This window comes from Rhinoderma darwinii, chromosome 4, assembly GCF_050947455.1.
Source record: "Rhinoderma darwinii isolate aRhiDar2 chromosome 4, aRhiDar2.hap1, whole genome shotgun sequence".
Taxonomy (NCBI): Eukaryota; Metazoa; Chordata; class Amphibia; order Anura; family Rhinodermatidae; genus Rhinoderma; species Rhinoderma darwinii.
Genome location: NC_134690.1, coordinates 254,112,156 through 254,133,563, shown reverse-complemented (window position 1 = coordinate 254,133,563; position 21,408 = coordinate 254,112,156).

The window sequence follows — 21,408 nt, the reverse complement described above, 5'->3', positions numbered from 1 at the left end:
TCATCCACCACTGTTGTCTTCCGTGGACGTCCAGGCGTTTTGGAGTTCACAAGATCACAAGTGCGCTCTTTTTTTCAAGAATGTACCAGACTGTTTATTTGGCCATTTCTGAAATTTGTGCTATCTCTCTGATGGATTTCTTCATTTTTTTCAGTCTAACGATGGTCTGTTTCACTTGCATTGAGAGCCCCTTTGACCTCATGTTGTAGGTTCACAGCAACAGCTTCCAAATGCAAATGCCACACCTGGAATCAACTCCAGACCTTTTACCTGCTTAATAGATGATGGATTAATGATGGAATAGCCCATGCAGCCCAGTAAATAGCTTTCAAGATAATTGTGCAATTGTTTTGGTCCCTTGAAAAAGTGGCAGATACATATTAAAGAGCTGTAATTCCTAAACCCTTCCTCAAATTAGGATGTGAATACCCTCAAATTAAAGCTGAGTCTGCACTTTAAGCCCATATTGGTTATATAACTGTATTGGTAAACAGCTAAAATGCCAAAACTTGTGTCACTATCCAAATTATTCTGGTCCTAACTGTATATCAGTCTGACGTAGACTAAGAGTACACTCTTTTGGCCTCTGTTGGGCTAATGGAGCCTTAAGGACGTGTACGTTGGGTGCTTTTCTGATATACATGAGAAAAGCAGGGCAGAATATCATTTGAAGGGGGCCTAAGAGATATAGTAAGAATGAGAATGAAAGGAAATAGGAAGTAGATATAGGGCTGCTGACGTCAAGGGAGATATATTATAAGGGCACAGGTAAATACTTTATTTAATTAGGTAGTTGATATCACCCAGTTTTCAGTATTAAATATATTGTATTATTCACTTAAAATAATGAGAAATTAAAAAAAATGGGGTAGTTAAGGTATTTCCAAGATGTAAAGAAAATCAAGAGGATTTTATACATATGATTTTGTCATGTAAATAAACCAGTCAATTTTGCAAAGAGGTAAATCTAATACTGAATAAAATATATAAAGTAAAAAATTGGTAAAAACAAGAGATATGTAGAGTAGGTGAATTAACAGCAATCCGTATACCTAAAGGTAATAAGGTAGCTATAGCCAAACTGTTATACAGTATATTGCTAGATTAGTAATCACTAAAAGGTGGATGTCATCTTCTCCACCTGCAATAAGAGAATGGAGACAGAAATGACATGTAATTGTCAATTATGCATTTACTCAAAGAGAAATAAAGGGACACATTCAGAGAACTTTAGGAGAAATGGATAAAGGATGACTTACCTCATGATGGTAGATTTTACATTAGAGAAATAGTGGAGAAATAAGCAAGTTAAAAGAAGAAGGGTGGTAAAAGAAGAGAATCGGCAAAGAGTAGAGATGGTTGGATCTATCTCAGCCTACTAAGGGAATTTAATTTTTTTTTCTCCTGGATGGGGTGGAAATGCAGTGGGGACAAGGATATGAATGTTTTTGCTTTTTTCTACTATATAATGGTAACTTTTAAAGTTTTTGTAAATTTTAAAACAAATGAGTAAAAATCATACTTTTTCAGCTTGCCCTGGTCTCTGGATAAGAGGGCTGTCCTCCATCGCTTTCTAAAGACAGATTAGTTGATGGACATTTCTTTCATTTAACTCCCATTTATTGCAGTTGCCATAAAGCACACATCCTTCTGCGCTGTCTGTAAAGACAATAGAGATATGAAGTGTGTCTCCAATATGGCCGTCCCCTAGAGTCGTTTTTAAAAATAAAAACACAAATACCTAGACTTTGGAGCGGACTTTGGAGCAATTTGAGTAGGTCTGTTATTCACAAATGACATATTTGACCTTATTCTTATTGATATGTTCTGTGTTTGCAGGGCTTAGACTAAAAGTGGATGTGCCTAGGTTCTGTATAGTTGTATGGTGAGCCCCCAGAGTAATTTCATTTGTTGGGTACAAGAAACCCTAATCCGACACTGGAAATGTGCTTTTGATTAGATGACCTCATGCTCAATAAACAAGACCTAAATATTTGCACATAAAGTGACAAGTTAATTTACTACATTTATTTAATATTTTATTGGGTCCTTAAAATTAAACTTCTAGATACTGTCATATGAATTATTTTCTCTCTGGTTTAGTGAAAGCACAGTACTTACCACTTGTTCCCTGTTCTCTATCCCTGGAAATGGCACTCATATTCTTCACTGAAATTCAGGTGACTGCAAATGCTGGTGGAAAGCACTAGTCACCCATACATTAGTAAATATGGCACAGCATGCAAGATATTCCCAATGAATAATATGAGTTTCCCCCAGAAATTATAATCTCTATGACATGCTGCTGTTATTTTAATAACATCGAAATCTGAGATTTACACATGAATATAAAACTATTATTATTACTTGAAATAGAAATTTATATTAGTATAAAACATATAAAATAAGAAAATGTACATTGTTCTATTTCTCTATACAAATATTTAAATACAAAAAAATAAGTTTTCTATGATTTCAATTGTGATTGATTTTGTTGGATTCCTTAAAAATTCTTATAGAGCCTAGAACTTTCCTTGTTATTACTAAGTAAGTGATTCAAGTAGATATGAGTGTTCTTCTATTTCATGTGAGATGCCAGTGTAATAACATATGCATGTTAAGCATGACTGACAGTAAACAGTGAATTCTTTCATCTGTCTATGACCTAAAATCATCACCTAGATGTTAATTAAGAAAAACAATCATTTAGAAACCACAGGAGATTTTGATGACCCTGCAGAAATTCCTCTTATTTCAAAAAAATGTCAAGCACATCCACAAAAACATAAGGAAACAGAGAACAGACTCAATTGCCTGTCATGTCTTTGTAAACTTTAACAGGAAATCTCTACACTGAAAAACTATCTCTTCATTTCAGCTTCCAGACCAGGTAGGGCCATAATTATAATTTACTGTATATGATAAGGCCAAAAATGGATATAAAATGGAATATAAAGAAAAGCAGCGATAAAGAAGCAAAGACTAAAATATTTTTACAGTATAATCTCAATTTTCGTCTTCTTTGTCACATCACATGCAGGAGTTACATTAAAATGTCCTTTAGTCACTTTGTCATGGAATTCTAAGCATTTGTATTTGACGTCAAAAAGATTTTTCCCTTTCAAAATCAGAGAATTATTACAGGATCTGAATAATAAAGGGCAGCCCAAATAAATTGTTTGACATAAACACTGATTTGATTTATTATACATAATAGAACATAAATGATAATATTTCAAAAATGTTCTACAGTTATATTTGTATCGGTCATATTTGAATATAATGTACAATATTGATCTTAACTATATTTAGAACTCATGCAAGTAAATAGATCCTAAATAAGTAAGGCTCTGTTCACATCTGCGTTGGGGTCCCGTTCTGACGTTCTGTCTGAGCTTTCCATCAGAACGGGATCCTGTACAGACACAAACTGACACTGACGAAAACCAGAGGTAACCGCTTCCATCACCATTGATTTCAATGGTGACGGAGCTGGTGCCCGTGGTTTCCGTTTGCCTCTTTTGTGCACCGGACCCGTCGTTTTGCCGGAAGCAATATATATATACACAGTACTGTGCAAAAGTTTTAGGCAGTTGTGGAAAAATGCTACAAAGTAAGGCTAGATTCACACGAACGTAGCAAACCTCGGACATGAAAAATAGTTTTTCACGTCTAAGGTGCATCCGTGCTGCACCCCTGCTGGATGCGTTATCACGCATCCCCCATAGACTATAGTCTATGGAGGGATGCGTGAAGCTCAAAAAAAATAGGACTTGTCCTATTTTTAGACAGACCCTTCACACGCTTTGTTAAAACAATGGCCATGTGAATAACCCCATTAAATTACATAGGTCCGTGTGACGGTCGTTGTTTCACCAGCCGTCACACGGACGTATTCAACGCCTGTGTGAATCAGGCCTTAAAATGCATTAAAAAATAAATGTTAGGCTTAGATACAGTGCCTCAGCAGACAGTAATCTTATACAGTATAAGATTACTGTCTGCCGGGGCCCTGTATCTAAGCTTACTATGTGGTAGGCTTAGATACAGGGCCCATCAGACAGGATCACACATGGGCCAAGTATCTACGCATACCATGTGATAGGCTTAGATACAGGGCCCAGCAGACAGGATCAGACCATGTGAGATACTTTCTGCTAGGCCCTGTATCTAAGCCTACCACATGGTAGGCTTAGATACATGGTCCATGTGTGATCCTGTCTGAAGGGCCCTGTATCTAAGTCTACCACTTGGCAGGCTTAGATACAGAGCCCCGGCAGATAGCTACGTTATACTTAACCTCCTCTTTGGCTCCGGGCGCAGCGAAGGTCCTGATGCAATCCAACATCGCGACTTTGTGTACTGCGCACAGCGTTGTGACGTCATAATGTGAGAAGACATCAGGACCTCCACTACGCTCGGGAACAAGGAGGGCAAGTATATTGTTATTACTATAGTAGCAGGGGCCAGTGTATTTTATTACATAGGCCCCAGTTACTATAGTAACTTTTTATAAACGTGAAGTGGGTGGCCCAGTAGCAATTGCGACCGCTGCGACCCCTATAGCTACACCACTGTCCGTATATAAAGTGTATAGTGTTGTATCCTGCCATATTTAGGCCACCAGCAGTACAATAGAACTGTCATTAATACACTATTTAACGATAATGGGATGATTCTGCTGACCTTGTTCCAATCTACACAGAAAAGATAACCAATAAGCTGCAGAGAACATTAGATGTTAGTCTATTGTGTGTGCTTCAGTGGTTATTCTGAAAACTAGTATATTTTAAGTTGTATTTTTTTATATCGATAGTCACATAAAAAGAAAAAAAAGACCATCCAAAATATTTTTTGATCCATTCCCTTTATAAAATATATGTACATTAACACCGTGGTGAGAACATATTGGTTTATTTCAATAAATATCACATTTCTTTCACTTTGATAAATATAGCCCAGAGCTCTTATAAAAGTCTAAATGGCCACATGAACTGCAAACTTTTGTTGTATAAATATTAATTGATAATCTTAACATTTTATTTTGCACAATTAATGTAGTAAAGTTGAAAGTTTATGCCATGTTTCTGTAACATTTTAAGAACTCAAGAGGGATATTGTAAAAGTTACCCTGCGTACTTAAATCTGCTTGTTTTAAATATTTACCTTTTACGCTACAGATGTAGCCGTCTGTACCTTTACTTTTAACGCATTAAATAAACAATGTGTAAAGGATCTGCCAGGCACAGCTTCTGTGTCAACGCCCATAGGTAATCAGTCTGCACCTGCTTCTATGTCTGTGAGACTGACTCCATCTTCCACCACTCAGGATGGCAGACTTAGGAGTGGGAGAGCCTATCACAGCCTGGCCAGACGGAGCTAGCTCCCGCCCTCTGTCTATTTATACCTGCCTTTCCTGTTCCTCCTTGCTTGTGATTCTTCTCGTTTGGTTTCCTGGCCCTGCTGCAGCTTCTGAACTATTTGACTCTGCTTCATACTGACCCTGGCTTACTGATTACTCTCCTGCTCTGCGTTTGGTACCTCGTACACTCCTAGTTTGACTCGGATTGTTCACCTCTCTTGTTGCTCACGGTGTTGCCGTGGGCAACTGCCCCATTTCCTGTAGCTTCTGTGTACCCTTGTCTGTTTGTCTGTCGTGCACTTACTGAGCGTAGGGACCGTCGCCCAGTTGTACCCCATCGCCTAGGGCGGGTCATTGCAAGTAGGCAGGGACTGAGTGGCGGGTAGATTAGGGCTCACTTGTCTGTTTCCCTACGCCCATCATTACATAATCACAAGCCCATATACCTAGTCTACCCTGGTCCCTCACACTACTATGGACCCCCTTGAGACCCTGGCTCAGCAAATGCAGGGTCTCTCCTTACAGGTCCAGGCCCTGGCTCAGAGGGTCAACCAGCCTGACGCTACCATGGTAGTGCCCCTCACCTCACCTCTTGAACCCCACCTCAAGTTGCCTGACCAGTTCTCAGGGGACCGGAAGACTTTTCTCTCCTTTCGGGAGAGTTGTAGGCTCAATTTTCGCGTAAAGCCTCACTCCTCAGGTTCTGAGAGCCAGCGGGTGGGTATAATTATGTCCCGGCTCCAGGAAGGACCCCAAGAATGGGCCTTCTCCTTGGCTTCTGACGCCCCTGAACTTTCCTCCATTGATCTTTTCTTTTCTGCTCTCGGACTCATTTATGACGAGACTGACAGGACTGCCTTTGCCGAGAGTCAGCTGGTGACCTTACGTCAGGGTAAGAGACCTGTTGAGGAGTATTGCTCTGACTTTAGAAAGTGGTGCGTAGCTTCTCGGTGGAATGACCCTGCCTTAAGGTGCCAGTTTAGGTTGGGTCTGTTGAACGCCCTGAAAGACCTGCTAGTTAGCTATCCCTCTTCTGATTCCCTAGACCAGGTTATGGCTTTAGCGGTACGACTTGACCGACGTCTCAGGGAACGACAACTTGAACGTTTTTGTGTTTTCCCCTCTGACTCCCCCATGATGCCTCCCGAGGTCCCGTTGCTTCGCTCTTCCACGGAAGACTCGGAGGTACCTATGCAACTCGGGGCCTCCGTGTCCCCCCGACAACGTAGAGAGTTGGGCTGGAAGAATGGTCTCTGTTTCTATTGTGGGGATGACAAGCATCAAGTGAACACCTGTCCTAAGCGTAAGAATAAGCAGCCGGAAAACTTCCGCGCCTAAGTGATCATCGGGGAGGTCACTTGGGCGCACAGGTATTTCCCGTAAATATGAAACGTAATAAAATCTTGCTTCCCTTTCAGGTCTCTTTTGGTGGTAGGTCTGCTACTGGCAGTGCCTTCGTGGATTCAGGGTCTTCTGCTAATATCATGTCTGTGGAATTTGCTATGTCTCTAGCTATGCCTTTGATTGATATGCCTAAACCTGTCCCGGTAGTGGGTATCGACTCCACTCCTCTTGCTAATGGCTATTTTACACAGCATACCCCTGTTTTTGAACTCCTTTTTGGCTCCATGCATTTGGAGCAGTGCTCTGTACTGTTGATGCAGGGATTATCGTCCGATTTGGTTTTAGGCCTTCGCTGGTTGCAGTTGCATAATCCCACGTTTGACTGGAATACTGGGGAGCTTACCAAATGGGGTAATGAATGCTTGACGTCATGTTTTTCTGTTAATTCTATTTCTCCCCCTGAGGAGGTAAACACGCTACCTGAGTTTGTTCAGGACTTCGCTGATGTTTTCTCTAAGGAGGCCTCCGAAGTGTTACCTCCTCATAGAGAATACGATTGCGCTATCGATTTGGTACCAGGAGCTAAACTCCCTAAGGGTAGGATATTTAATCTCTCTTGTCCCGAACGTGAAGCCATGAGAGAGTATATCCAGGAATGCCTGGCCAAAGGTTACATTCGCCCCTCTACTTCTCCGGTAGGTGCTGGCTTCTTCTTCGTAGGGAAGAAGGATGGTGGTCTTAGGCCATACATTGACTACTGTAACTTGAATAAGGTCACTGTAAGATAACCAGTATCCCCTTCCTTTTATTCCTGATCTCTTTAATCAGGTTCAGGGGGCCCAATGGTTCTCTAAGTTTGATCTACGGGGGGCGTATAACCTTATCCGCATCAAAGAGGGCATGAGTGGAAGACTGCGTTTAACACGCCCGAAGGTCATTTAGAATACCTCGTCATGCCCTTTGGGTTGTGTAATGCTCCCGCGGTCTTCCAGAATTTCATAAATGAGATTTTAAGAGATTACCTGGGGGTATTTCTTGTAGTGTACCTTGATGACATACTTGTGTTTTCCAAAGACTGGTCCTCCCACATTGAGCATGTCAGGAAGGTGCTCCAGGTCCATTGGGAAAACAAACTGTTTGCGAAGACCGAAAAATGTGTTTTTGGGGAGCAGGAGATACCATTTTTGGGTCAAATCCTCACTCCTCATGAATTCCGCATGGACCCCGCCAAGGTCCAGGCTGTGGCGGAATGGGTCCAACCTGCCTCCCTGAAGGCGTTACAGTGCTTCTTGGGGTTCGCTAATTATTACAGGAGATTTATTGCTAACTTCTCGGTCATCGCTAAGCCTCTTACGGACCTCACTCACAAAGGTGCTGATCTCCTCCACTGGCCTCCTGAGGCTGTCCAGGCTTTTGAGGTCCTTAAGAAGTGCTTTATCTCGGCCCCGGTGCTGGTTCAGCCCAACCAAATGGAGCCATTTATCGTGGAGGTTGACGCATCCGAGGTGGGAGTGGGGGCTGTCTTGTCCCAGGGTACCAGGTCCCTCACCCATCTCCGTCCCTGTGCCTACTTCTCCAGGAAGTTTTCGGAGGAAGATCCTGCTTGTATTTTGCCTCCAGGTATAATCATTTGCTCTATTGATTCTGATTTAGTCTCTGAAATTGCGGCTGATCAAGGTTCAGCTCCCGGGAACCTTCCTGAGAACAAGCTGTTTGTTCCCCTGCAATTCCTGCTAAGGGTACTTAGGGAAAATCATGACTCCGCACTATCTGGTCATCCAGGCATCCTGGGTACCAAGCACATCATTGCCAGAAACTATTGGTGGCCTGGGTTGCCTAAAGACGTTAAGGCCTACGTCGCCGCTTGTGAGGCTTGTGCTAGGTCCAAGACTCCCAGGTCCCGACCAGCGGGCTTACTACATTCTTTGCCCATTCCCCAGAGACCTTGGAACCATATCACCATGGATTTTATCACCGATTTGCCTCCATCTCAAGGCAAGTCGGTGGTGTGGGTTGTAGTAGACCGCTTCAGTAAGAGGTGCCACTTTGTGCCCCTCAAGAAACTACCCAATGCTAAGACATTAGCTACCTTGTTTGTCAAACACATCCTGCGTCTCCATGGGGTCCCTGTCAATATTGTTTCGGACAGAGGGGTACAATTTGTTTCATTGTTTTGGAAAGCCTTCTGTAAAAAGTTGGAGATTGATCTGTCGTTCTCCTCTGCCTTCCATCCTGAAACTAATGGGCAAACTGAGAGGACTAATCAGTCTCTAGAACAATATTTAAGGTGTTTTATCTCTGACTGTCAATATGATTGGGTCTCATTCATTCCCCTCGCCGAATTTTCCCTTAATAACCGGGTCAGTAACTCGTCAGGGGTCTCCCCCTTTTTCTGTAATTTTGGGTTTAATCCACGGTTCTCCTCCATTTCACCTGGTAGTTCCAACAATCCCGAGGTAGAGGTCGTTCATTGGGAACTGTGCACAGTCTGGGCCCAGGTTCAGAAGAACCTAGAGGTGTCCCAGAGCATACAAAAAACTCAGGCAGATAGAAGACGTTCGCTAACCCCTTGTTTATGGTCGGGGATCTGGTGTGGCTATCGTCTAAGAACTTGCGCCTTAAGGTCCCGTCCAAGAAGTTTGCTCCCCGGTTTATAGGGCCGTACAAGGTCATTGAAGTCCTCAATCCTGTCTCCTTCCGACTGGAGTTGCCCCCATATTTTCGAGTACACGACGTGTTTCATGCCTCCCTCCTTAAACGCTGCTCCCTGTCCTTGGCTCCCTCGAGGAAACCTCCTGTCCCCGTTCTCACCCCTGAGGGGGTGGAATTCGAGGTGGCCAAGATTGTGGACAACAAGATGGTCCAAGGCTCCCCCCAGTACCTGGTCCATTGGAGAGGATACGGGCCTGAGGAGAGGACTTGGGTACCCGCCCGGGATGTTCACGCTGGGGTATTGGTCAAGAGGTTCCACATTCGTTTCCCCAATAAACCAGGTCCACCTAGAAAGGGTCCGGTGGCCCCTCATAAAAGGGGGGTACTGTAAAGGATCTGCCAGGCACAGCTTCTGTGTCAACGCCCATAGGTAATCAGTCTGCACCTGCTTCTATGTCTGTGAGACTGACTCCATCTTCCACCACTCAGGATGGCAGGCTTAGGAGTGGGAGAGCCTATCACAGCCTGGTCAGACGGAGCTAGCTCCCGCCCTCTGTCTATTTATACCTGCCTTTCCTGTTCCTCCTTGCTTGTGATTCTTCTCGTTTGGTTTCCTGGCCCTGCTGCAGCTTCTAAACTATTTTTCCCTGTTTCATACTGACCCTGGCTTACTGACTACTCTCCTGCTCTGCGTTTGGTACCTCGTACACTCCTGGTTTGACTCGGCTCGTTCACCTCTCGTTGCTCACGGTGTTGCCGTGGGCAACTGCCCCATTTCCCTTAGCTTCTGTGTACCCTTGTCTGTTTGTCTGTCGTGCACTTACTAAGCGTAGGGACCGTCTCCCAGTTGTACCCCGTCGCCTAGGGCGGGTCGTTGCAAGTAGGCAGGGACTGAGTGTCGGGTAGATTAGGGCTCACTTGTCTGTTTCCCTACCCCCATCATTACACAATGGCTAGATCTTTTATCTTGACTTTTTCAATGACTTTTCAATGGCTTTTGTTGTGTGATATCATGCTGCAGCAAGTTATCAGTCAAGTTAAAGATGGCTACATCTGTGCATATCAAATGCCTTGATCTTCTATTCGAGAAAAACTTGGGCTTGACTACAATACTAGATCATTAACCCCTTCCCGACATTTGTCAATACATCATGGAAAGTAGGTGCTTCCCGCAATTTGTCGTATCCATAAGACAAATGGAGGAAACCGGTTCAGAAGCTGAGTCAGTGCGACCATCCCCAGGTGTCAGCTATATGTTACAGGTAACACCCTGCTGTAATGACGGGGACCAAAGTTAGCTCCGATCCACGCAATTAACCTCTTAAATGCAGCGATCAAAAGCAATCGCTGCATTTAAGGTGTTTTCGGCTAATCGCCTCTTCAGCTACGAAGTCGCCGGGGTGCGGTAACTGCAATGGCAACCAAAGGCCTAATACTGGGGCTTAAAATGCTTCCGATACCGATGGCAAGATAGCGCAGGCTCAGAATCTGAGCCTGTGTCATCAGCTGCGGGTGTCAGCTGTATATTACAGCTGACACCCTCCTGTAACGGCAGGGACCAGACCTAGCTCCGACCCCTGTCATTAATCCCTTAGATGCAGCGATCGGAAGCAATTACTTCATCTTAGTGGTTTGTACCAAATCGGCAGCCCTGCCATGCGATCGCAGGGCTGCCAACTGCTACTATGGCAACAGGAGGCCTAACAATGGCGTCCTGGTTTGTCATTATGGCGGCCAATTAAGCCCCGCCAGGAGGTGGAGCAAAATCGGCTTGCTGTCAGTGAACGACTGACAGATCTAATACATTGAACTACATAGGTAGTGCAATGTATTTGAAAATAAATCAGACAGTTGGACCTTCAAGTCCCCTAGTGGGACTAAAAAAAGTGGAAGAAAACTAAAAAAATGAAAAAAAAGTTGTAAAAAATATTATAAAAGTTTCAAGTAATAAAATAAAACATAATCGCCCTTTTTGCCTTATCAAGTCCTTTTTTATTGAAAAAAATAAATAAACCAAAAGTAAATATATTAAAAAGTTATGGTTCTCACAACTTGGTGACAGAACAAATACATTATTTTTACAAAAGTAATTTTTTTTGTGAAAAAGTTGTAAAACAGTGCAATAAATTTGGTATCACCGGAATTTTACTGACCCGCAGAGTAAAGTTAACTCGTCCCGCAAAAAAACAGCCCTCATACCACTACGTCTATGAAAAAATAAAATTAGTTAAGGCTCCAATAAGTTAGGAAATAAAAAATATGCAGTTGTGCAGGTCCGAGGGGAACATTTCTTCTGTTTCAAGAGATGATTATGAAGGCCCTAACATTAGGGAACCAGGGAGTGGAGGACTCAAACATATCTGCTGGAAGCGAGGATGCCCGTATTATACCAGGACAACACTTACCCAGCAAAATTCCCCAAACGGCAAAAGTGCAGAGTGTGGACCAAAAGGGGAATAAGAAAGGACATCATTTATCACTGCGACACTGACCTGTGCATAAAGAATTGATTCACAGCGTAACACACATCTATGGATTATTTTTATTTATTTTTTTAACCCATTATTATACACCCTGACTATGCCCCTGATGTACTTTGCCAGTTTACATATGCCCCACATTATAACTGAAAACACCAGCAAAACTCAAACAAAACTACTACCAAGCAAAATCCACGCACCAAAAGCCAAATGGCGCTCCCTCGCTTCTGAGACCCAAACAGCTGTTTACTTCCACATATATGGCATCGCCATACCCGGGAGAACCCTTTTAACAATTTTTTGGGTGTGAGACTCTAGTGACACAAGCTGGGCACAACATATTTGTAACTGAAATGGCATATCTAGGGAAAAAAAAATATTTTTACTTTGCACCATCCGCAGCACATTCATTTATGGAAAAGACCTGTGGGGTGAAAATGCTCACTACACCCCTTAATAAATGCCTTGTGTGGGTGTAGTTTTCAAAATGGGGTCACTTCTCAGGGGTTTCTTTTATTATTTCACATCAGAGCCCCTGCAATTGTGAACCAATACTTTGCGAGTCGCCAAACGTAGGGTGTTTCTGAAGCCGGGAAAAACAGCATAATAATTAGACAGCTGTCTCTTCACGGTGGCACAAGCTGGGCACCACATATTGGCATTTCTATGGAAAAATTGCACTTTTTACTCTGCAACATTGAGTGCACACCAATTTCTGGAAAACACCTCTGGTGCTAGCATGCTCACTACACCACTAGGAGAATACCTTGAGTTGTGTAGTTTCCAAAATGGGGTTACTTATGGGGGGTTTCCACTGTTTTGGTCCCACAGGGGCTTTGCAAATGCGACATATTGTCCAGAAACCAAGTCAGCAAAATCTGCTCTCCAAAAGCCAAATGGCTCTCCTTCCATTCTGACCCCTGCTGTGTGCCCAAACAGCAGTTTATGACCACATATGGGGTATTTCTGTACTCGGGAAAAATTTTTTTACAAATGTTAGGGTGCTTTTTTCCTTTTCTTTGTTGAGAAAATAAAAAATTTAGAGCTAAAGCTACATCTTATTGGAAAAAATGTAATTTTTATTTTCACTGCCCAATTCTAATAAAATATATGAAACACCTGTAGGTTCAAAATGCTCACTACACAGATGAATTCCTCAAGGTGTGTAGTATCCAAAATGGAGTCACTTTTGGGTAGTTTCTACTGTACTGGTACCTTAGGGCTTTGCAAAGCGACACGGTGTCAAGAAATCAATCCAGCAAAATCTGTGCTCCAAAAGCCAAATGGCGCTCCTTCTCTTTTGATCCCTGCCGTGTGCCCAAACAGCAGTTTATGACCACATATGGGGTATTTCCGTACTCCAGAGAAGTTGCTTTACAAATGCTAGGGTTCTGTTTTTCCTTTAGTTGTTGAGAAAATGAAAAATGTTGAGTTAAAGGTACGTCTTATTGAAGAATGTTTTTGTTTTTTTTCACTGACAATTCTAATACAATTTACGAAACACCTGGGGGGGGATCAAAATGCTCACTACAGCCCTAGATTAATTCCTAAAGGGTGTAGTTTTGTAAATGGAGTCACTTTGGGGTAGTTTCCACTGCACTGGTACCTTAGGAGCTTTGCAAAAGTGACATGGTGCCAAAAACCAATCCTGCAAAATCTGTACTCCAAAAGTCAAATGGTGCTCCTTCTCTTCTGAGCCCTGCCGTGTGCCAAAACAGCAGTTTATGACCACATATGAGGTATTTCCGTACTCCAGAGAATTTTTTTTTACAAATGTTGGGAGTCTTTTTCCTCTTTTTTCCTTGTGGACATTGTTATTTTTTTTTAGCTAAAACTACATCTTATTGGAAAAAAATTTCATTTTTCATTATCATGTCCAAATTCGAATAAAATCTGTGGGGTAAAAATGCTCACTACACCCCTAGATTAATTCCCTGGGGGTGTACTTTCCAAAATGGGGTCTTTTTTGGGGGGTGTTTCCTTTGTTTTGGCATCACAAGACCTTTTCAAACCTGACATGGTGCCTAAAATATATTCTAATAAAAAGAAGGCCCCAAAATCCACTAGGTGCTCCTATGCTTCTGAGACTTGTGTTTCAGCACATAACCACATTAGGGCCACAGGTGGGATATTTATGAAAACTACAGAATCTGGGTAATAAATATTGAGTTGTGTTTCTCTGGTTAATCCTTCTGTGTTACAGATAAAAAAAATAATTAAATATTAATTTCTGAAAAAAAAAAAAGTGTAAATTTCACCTCTACTCTGCTTTAATTCTTGTGAAACCCCTAAAGGGTTAGGAATCTTTCTAAGTGCTGTTTTGAATACATTAAGGGGTGCAGTTTTTAAAATGGGGTGATTTATGGGGGTTTGTTTTGTATGGGCCACTCAAAGGCACTTCACAACTGAACTGGTCCCGGTAAAAATAGCCTTTTGAAATTTTCTTGAAAATGTGAGAAATTGCTGCTAAAGTTCTAAGCCTTGTCACATCCTAGAAAAATAAAAGGATGTTCAAAAACTATGCCAATCTAAAGTAGACATATGGGGGATGTTAATTAGAAACAATTTTGTGTGGTATTACTATCTTTTTACAAGCAGATAAATTTAGAAAAATGCAAATTTATCCAATTTTTTGCTACATTTTGGTGTTTTTTACAATTAAATACTGAATGTATCGATCAAATTTTACCACTAACTTAAAATACAATGTGTCACAAGTAAACATTCACAGAATCGTTTGGATAGGTAAAAGCATTTTAAAGTTATTGCCACATAAAGCGACACATGTCATATTTTAAAAATAAGGCTCTGTCAGGAAGATCAAAAGCGGTTGCAGCGGGAAAGGGTTAAAGGATAACTAAACGTTCAATAAACTTCTGACATGTCATAGTGACATGTCAGAAGTTTTGATTGGTGGTGGTCCGAGCACTGAGACCCCCACCAATCGCTAAAACGAAGCTGCAGAATTGCTCTAGAGAGAGCTCAGTTGCTTTGTTTCCGTTTGGCCTTTTCCGGAAATTAATGTAGTGGTATATGGACTCAATAGAATGTCTATGAGCCTGTACTTCTATACATCAGCTTTCCGGAAAGGGCCGAACAGAAACGAAGTGGCTCAGAAGTGGCTTAGTTATCCTTTAAATAAGAAAATAAAAAAACTGGATCATGCATTATTTACCGTATTTTTCGGACTATAAGACGCAGTTTTTAGCAAGAATAAATCTTGCTAAAAAGTCCCTGCATCTTATAGTCGGCAGTCAAGGGACCCGGCATCGCCGGGCGCCATGACCGCTTCATTACTTAACCCTTTCCCGACCCATGACATGCTGGCACATCATGGAGCTGGAGGGGGGTGATGTATGGAGCGGGCTCCCGCGCTGAGCCAGCTCCATACACTGCAGGTGCAATTTCGCTGTTCCTGGCAGTTGAAAGGGGTTGAGCCATAAAACACATGTATCCCCTATCCACAGGATAGGGGATACATGTTTGATCGATAAGGAGAACGGGGACCGAAAATGACCAAGAGCACTGCATGAGAAGCTGTGATTTCCGCATTCTGTGTCAGGCAGCTCCATAGAGATCAATGGGATTCTTATGCGCATGCGCGAGCTGCTCTCCATTGATCTCTATGGAGCTGCAGAACAGATAAGCCGGACACAGAACCCCGGAAGTCCAGGGCTTCTCATGTAGCGCTTTGGGCGACTTTCGCTCCCCTGTTCTGCTTATTGCTGGGGGTCCCAGCGATCGGAACCTCCAGCGATCTCACATGCAGTCCCTATTCTGTGGATAGGGGATACATGTGTTTTATGGCAAACCCCTTTAACTAGTTAAATGGCGTGGTCAATAGCGACCGTGGCATTTATAGGGGTTTTTCTATGAAGGACATTTATGACATATCCACAGGATATGTCATAAATGTCAGATAGATGCAGGTCCCACCTCTGGGACCCGCACCTATCTCTAGAACGGGGCCCCCTAAACCCCGTTCTAGCTTTTTGTGCTCTCCCGGACACTTGATTACATGTGGAGTTACTGAAACAGCGTAACTTGCGGAGCTACGCTGTTTTCATAACTCCCATAGAACTGAACTCACTGAATACTACATTGTCTACTGTAGTGACCGGAGGTTTGTCTCTGACATTCTATGACATTCACATGGAAGTTCTCATAGACTTGCCGAGAGAGACTGACTTCAGGGCCGCTGTAGGATTCAGTGAGTCAGAGTAGGGATCACGTAACACAACAGCCGCCCAGAATGGAGTGGATAATAGTAAAATAAAGTGTCCGGTAAGGAAATAAATATCACTACCTTTCACTTAACCACGTTTTCAAAATGGAGGTAGGGGGAAATAATTCCCGGAGGTGCTTCTTTAATCTAAAAATGGATAAATAAATGTATTTATTTTGAACATAAATATATTTAATAATATTAAATTTTCATCTTAGATCATTTATATGTATTTATATGTACAAGTATTCCTTTTAGTGTTGTTAATTTTTCATACCAAAGCTTTATAAAGTGTCTTTTTATGTTTTCATTATGTCAAACACGAGTAATTAATTTTGGTTATCTTGTAACCTAAAGTCACTATCCTTGAAAATCCCACCACAGCTGTAACAATATTTTTCTATCTTGACCATGAGTTTGAAAATAATAAACCGCTGTCTTGTAGCATCAGATTACAGATGACTGTGTGAGCAAAACATGCTATTGTTTAAAGAGATTGCCGCAGTGCAAATTTTATACTTTTACCACTTTTTTGAAGAAGGATTTTCGACAGCTACAGTAATTTTTTTTTAAAATACTTTAAGTGTTGCCATCATATATATATATATATATATATATATATATATATATATATATATATATATATATATATATATATATATATACATACAATGTGAACTTCCACAAAAGTGATAAGTTTCAAACTTATTCAAATGTCTCATTGTTAAAGGAAGTTCTCATCTCTCTGATGTGTCCTAACTACTATTATTAAAGTTAGCTTTTTTGCTTATTCCCATAAACAATGTGTCACAATCTAGGAGTATGTGAACTCACTATGCTGCTCCGCCGTAGCGGAGAGGCGACTGGCCAACTCACAGTCTATGCAAAGCCTATGGAAGAGGTTCGTAGTGCAAGGGTACCTGAGATAGTCCAGATGGCAGCAAAGACTCTGGCACAGATGGGTCTAGATGTGGTAGGTTGCGTCAGATGTGGCAGATGGCACCAGCCGTGGTGTATACCAGCATGCGGCACAACATGACTCCGACACTAGACAGGCTCAGGAACGAAACACAGCACGGGATACAGGAGACAGGTAGCACGGCACGGGAACACTGGGAGGAGGAAAACACTAAGGGACCATTTGAATACAAACATGGCAAAACTACAACAATGCTCAGGCAAGGAGTGGAAGGGTGGAGCTGGCGCTTTAAAGCCGGGGACGGGCGCGCCTGCGCACCCTATCATGCAGTCGAGGATGGGAAGGCCGTGCCAGCTGGCGTCTCCGTGCGGGAGACGCTGGCAGATGGCCGAAGGTAAATGGCAGCGGTTCGCGACCGCAGATGTAACACAATGCCACTCTTGTCTATAGGCTAGGTCTGGTATTGCAGCTCAGCCCATTTCAAGTGGATGAAATTGAGCTGCAATACCAGACATATGGTCAATAGTGGCACTGTTTATTTTTAAAGAAAAAGCAGACTCTTCTTAACCCCACAACCCCTTTTGCTGATTCCCTGTCACTGCAAGCTCTATTGACTTTAATTTAGCTGGGATTTGGGGAATTGGCAAATAGGTGAGGGTCCCAGAGGTGGAAATACCCCTTTAATGTCAATCATCAGTAGTTATGATATCAAGTTCACATGTTAAGAATGCTATTTGTAATTTGTATACATTTTTACTTAGAGCTGTTTCTCATATTACAGCTATGTAGCTGTGCTGGAATAGTGCTAAAACATGTTTGGTAGTTGGATTAATTGATGGATAAATATAATTTTGTTTCCTACATACCTTACATATAAAACCTATTATTTAAAATAATGATATCAAACTAAAGGAGCTGCTGATGGTAGAAAATTATAGTGTTAGACTTTCTAAGCTTCAGTACTAGTGTTTGAAAACAATAAATTGGTGAGCTACAATTACAGGCATTGCTTAGTATATCCATGTCATGCCAACAGTTCATTTTTATAAGTTTGGTCCCAGAATTGGTTTAATCATTGTAACCTAATTTTTTTTTGTGTGTTCTTATCATGTTTTTAGCTATATAATGAAGGAAAATTAATCGTATTTGTAATTATACAGTTGTTCACTATTTAAAAGGTTTAAAATATTATAGTTGTCATGAATTGCTGGAAAATTTACCTGTTTTTCATTTTAATATACAGTATTCAGCATCTAAGAGGATGCAACACATTTTCCCCCACAATACTTGTTTTTACTGGTTACCTTTGAAGAAGGTATTTTTGAAAGACAACTAATATGCCTAAAGCCATCAGTGGTGTATATAACAGATACAACCCTTCGTGTACTGTAACATAATAGTAGTAACTATGTATGTGATAATCACCTTCTGTTCCAAATGATGCCCTCCTGTCTGTATCTTTTAAACAAATGACATCACATCCTGTCTCAGTGACCATGGCGTCTTGCCTCCAAACAGACTTCAATGTTGGGATCATAGACAATAATTCAAATAAGGGCCTGGGAGAGAACAAGTCAAGAAGGCTCTTCCCATGAAGCAAGGAGCATAATGTTGAGCATTAATCTTATTCAGGGGCGTAACTAGGAAAAACTGGGCACCCTAGCAAACTTTTGACTGGGCCCCCTCCCCTGGATGCTACACAACCCCCCCTTGTAGATAGTGCCTCCCTGTAGATTCCGCCACACAGTGCCCCCTGTAGATAGCACCATACAGCCTCCCTGTAGATAGGGCTATACACAGGCCCTGTATATAGCGCCATACAGCCCCCCTGTAGATAGCGTCATACAGACCCCACCCTGTATATAGCGCCATACAGCCCCCCTGTATATAGCGCCATACAGCCCCCTGTAGATAGCGTCATACAGCCCCCCTCTAGATAGCTCCATACAGCCCCCTCCTGTATGTAGCACCATACAGGCCCCCTGTAGATAGCGCCATACAGTCCCCTCCCTGTATATAGTACCATACAGTCCCCCTGTATAAAGCACCATACAGCCTCCCTGTATATAGCACCATACAGTCCCGTGTATATAGCACCATACAGCCCCCTGTATATAGTGCCATACAGCTCCCCTTTATATAGCACCATACAGCCCCCCCTGTAGATATTGCCATACAGCCCCAACCCCCCCCCCCAAAGAAAAAATGGCCTGTAACCTATGGTTTGTCCCACAAAAGACATGTTTCTCCTATCCACAGCATAGGGGATACATGTGTGATCGCTGGGACCCCCAGCGGTAAGGAGAACGGGGGACCGAAAGTCCCCCGAAGTTCTCCATGAGAAACCTCAGACTACCGGGCTCCTCGTCTGGCAGCTCAATAAAAATGAAAGGAGCGATGGTCACGCATATGCACAAGCGTGACCAGTCCTCTATTCATTTCTACGGAGCTGCCGACACAGATCCCGGAAATCCGAGGTTTCTCATGGAGAACATGGGGAATTTTGGTCCCTTGTTCTCGTTATCGCTGTGAAAAGGGGATACAACGGTTTTGTAGGAAGAACCCCTTTAATGGCGTAGTGGTCAGTAGCGTTGCGCTGCAGCAGCCATAGCCCTCATGCCGCGGGCCCAGTAGCAGTCGCTATGGCTGCTACAGCGGTAGTTACACTACTGATCTTATTTTCTACTATGATTCCTTCCACAATAGTAAGAAGAAAGGAGAACAGAAAAGGAGAGAGCATATGGACCCTATGTGAATTTCTTTCAAGGTATTCAGCAAGTATTCATGGTGCTTTGCCACTCAAGGCCTAGATTGTATAAATTAACCCACACATGTAAACTTGACTGAGCAGCCCATGACTTAAAGGGAACCTGTCACCAGCATTTCACCTATTGAACTTTACTTCTCCCTCACTAGCTGCTGCTATAAAAAGTTAATTGCCGTTATCCCCTTTCCTAAACTCCTCCTCCGACTGTAAATAACGGTCTGCAAACGTTTTGCGCCTTTTATCATAATAATGCGGTGTCCCTTTGTGTGCAAACACCAGAAGAGGACATCAATGCACAAGCGCGGGATGTTGTGTGCTGGGGGAAGGCAAGGAGCTGTCAATCAAAAGTAAGAAGGTGAGGTAAACTCGGAAAGACTTGAGGAATGAAGATTTGACTCTTTTCAAAACGAAGATTTGACTCTTTTCAAATGAAGATCTGACTCTTTTCTGCTCATTAGCATACGGTGTGGGAACACTAAAAAGCTAAATACTAAAGCTACAGAGCCGACTAAGAAGATAATTATAGGTTATATAGAAATGATTTTTCACCCTCTACCACCAGGTATAGTCGGTTTAATAGGTGAAATGCTGGTGACAGGTTCCCTTTAAAGTCTAACCAATTTAGTTTGAGGCAGAGTTAAAGAGGCTCTGGCACCACATTATAAGTGCCCTATCTCTTCCATAATCTGATCGGCGCTGTAATGTAGATAACAACAGTGTTTTTTATTTTGAAAAACAATCAATTTTGAGCAAGTTCTGAGCAATTTTAGATTTATGCTAATTACTTTCTTAATGCCCAACTGGGTGTTTTTTTACTTTTGACCAAGTGGGCATTGTAAGGAGGAGTGTATGACGCTGACCAATCAGTGACCAATCAGCGTCATACACTTCTCTCCATTCATGTCCATTTGTACTCAGCACAGCGTGATCTTGCGAGATCATGCTGTGCTGCCACATACACCCACATTAACTTTACTGAAGTGTCTTGAGAGTGAATAGACATTGCCTCCAGCCAGGACGTGATGGCTATTCACACTCCCTACACTTCGGTAAAGTTTGTGTGGGACTTAATCGCTGCACAGCGTGATCTCGCGAGATCGCGCTATGAATGACAGCACAGCGTGATCTTATGAGATCACGCTGTGCGGTGTGAGTAAGTCCCACACAAACTTTACAGAAGTGTCAGGAGTGTGAATAGACATTGCGTCCTGACTGGAGACAATGTCTATTTACTCTCAAGACACTTCAGTAAAGTTAATGTGGGTGTATGTGACAGCACAGCATCATCTCGCAAGTTGTATTCACTCCCTTTGCTATGAAAGCCTTAAATGAGGACTGGTCCAATTAACGTCAGAAGTCACATAATTTGTTCAAATAAGGTCTGTCACATGATGTCAATATAAATACACCTGTTCTGAAATGCCCCTGAGTCTGCGACACCACTAAGCAAGGACCAATGAGCTCTCCAAACAAGTCATAGACAAAGTTGTGGAGATATATAGATCAAGGTTGGGTTTTTAAAAAATATCCCAAACTTTGAACATCCCACAGAGCCCACTTAAATCCATTATAACAAGATGGATGAAATATAGCATATCTACAAACCTGACAAGTAAAAGCCACCCACCAAAACTCACAGACCGGGCAAGTGGGGCATTA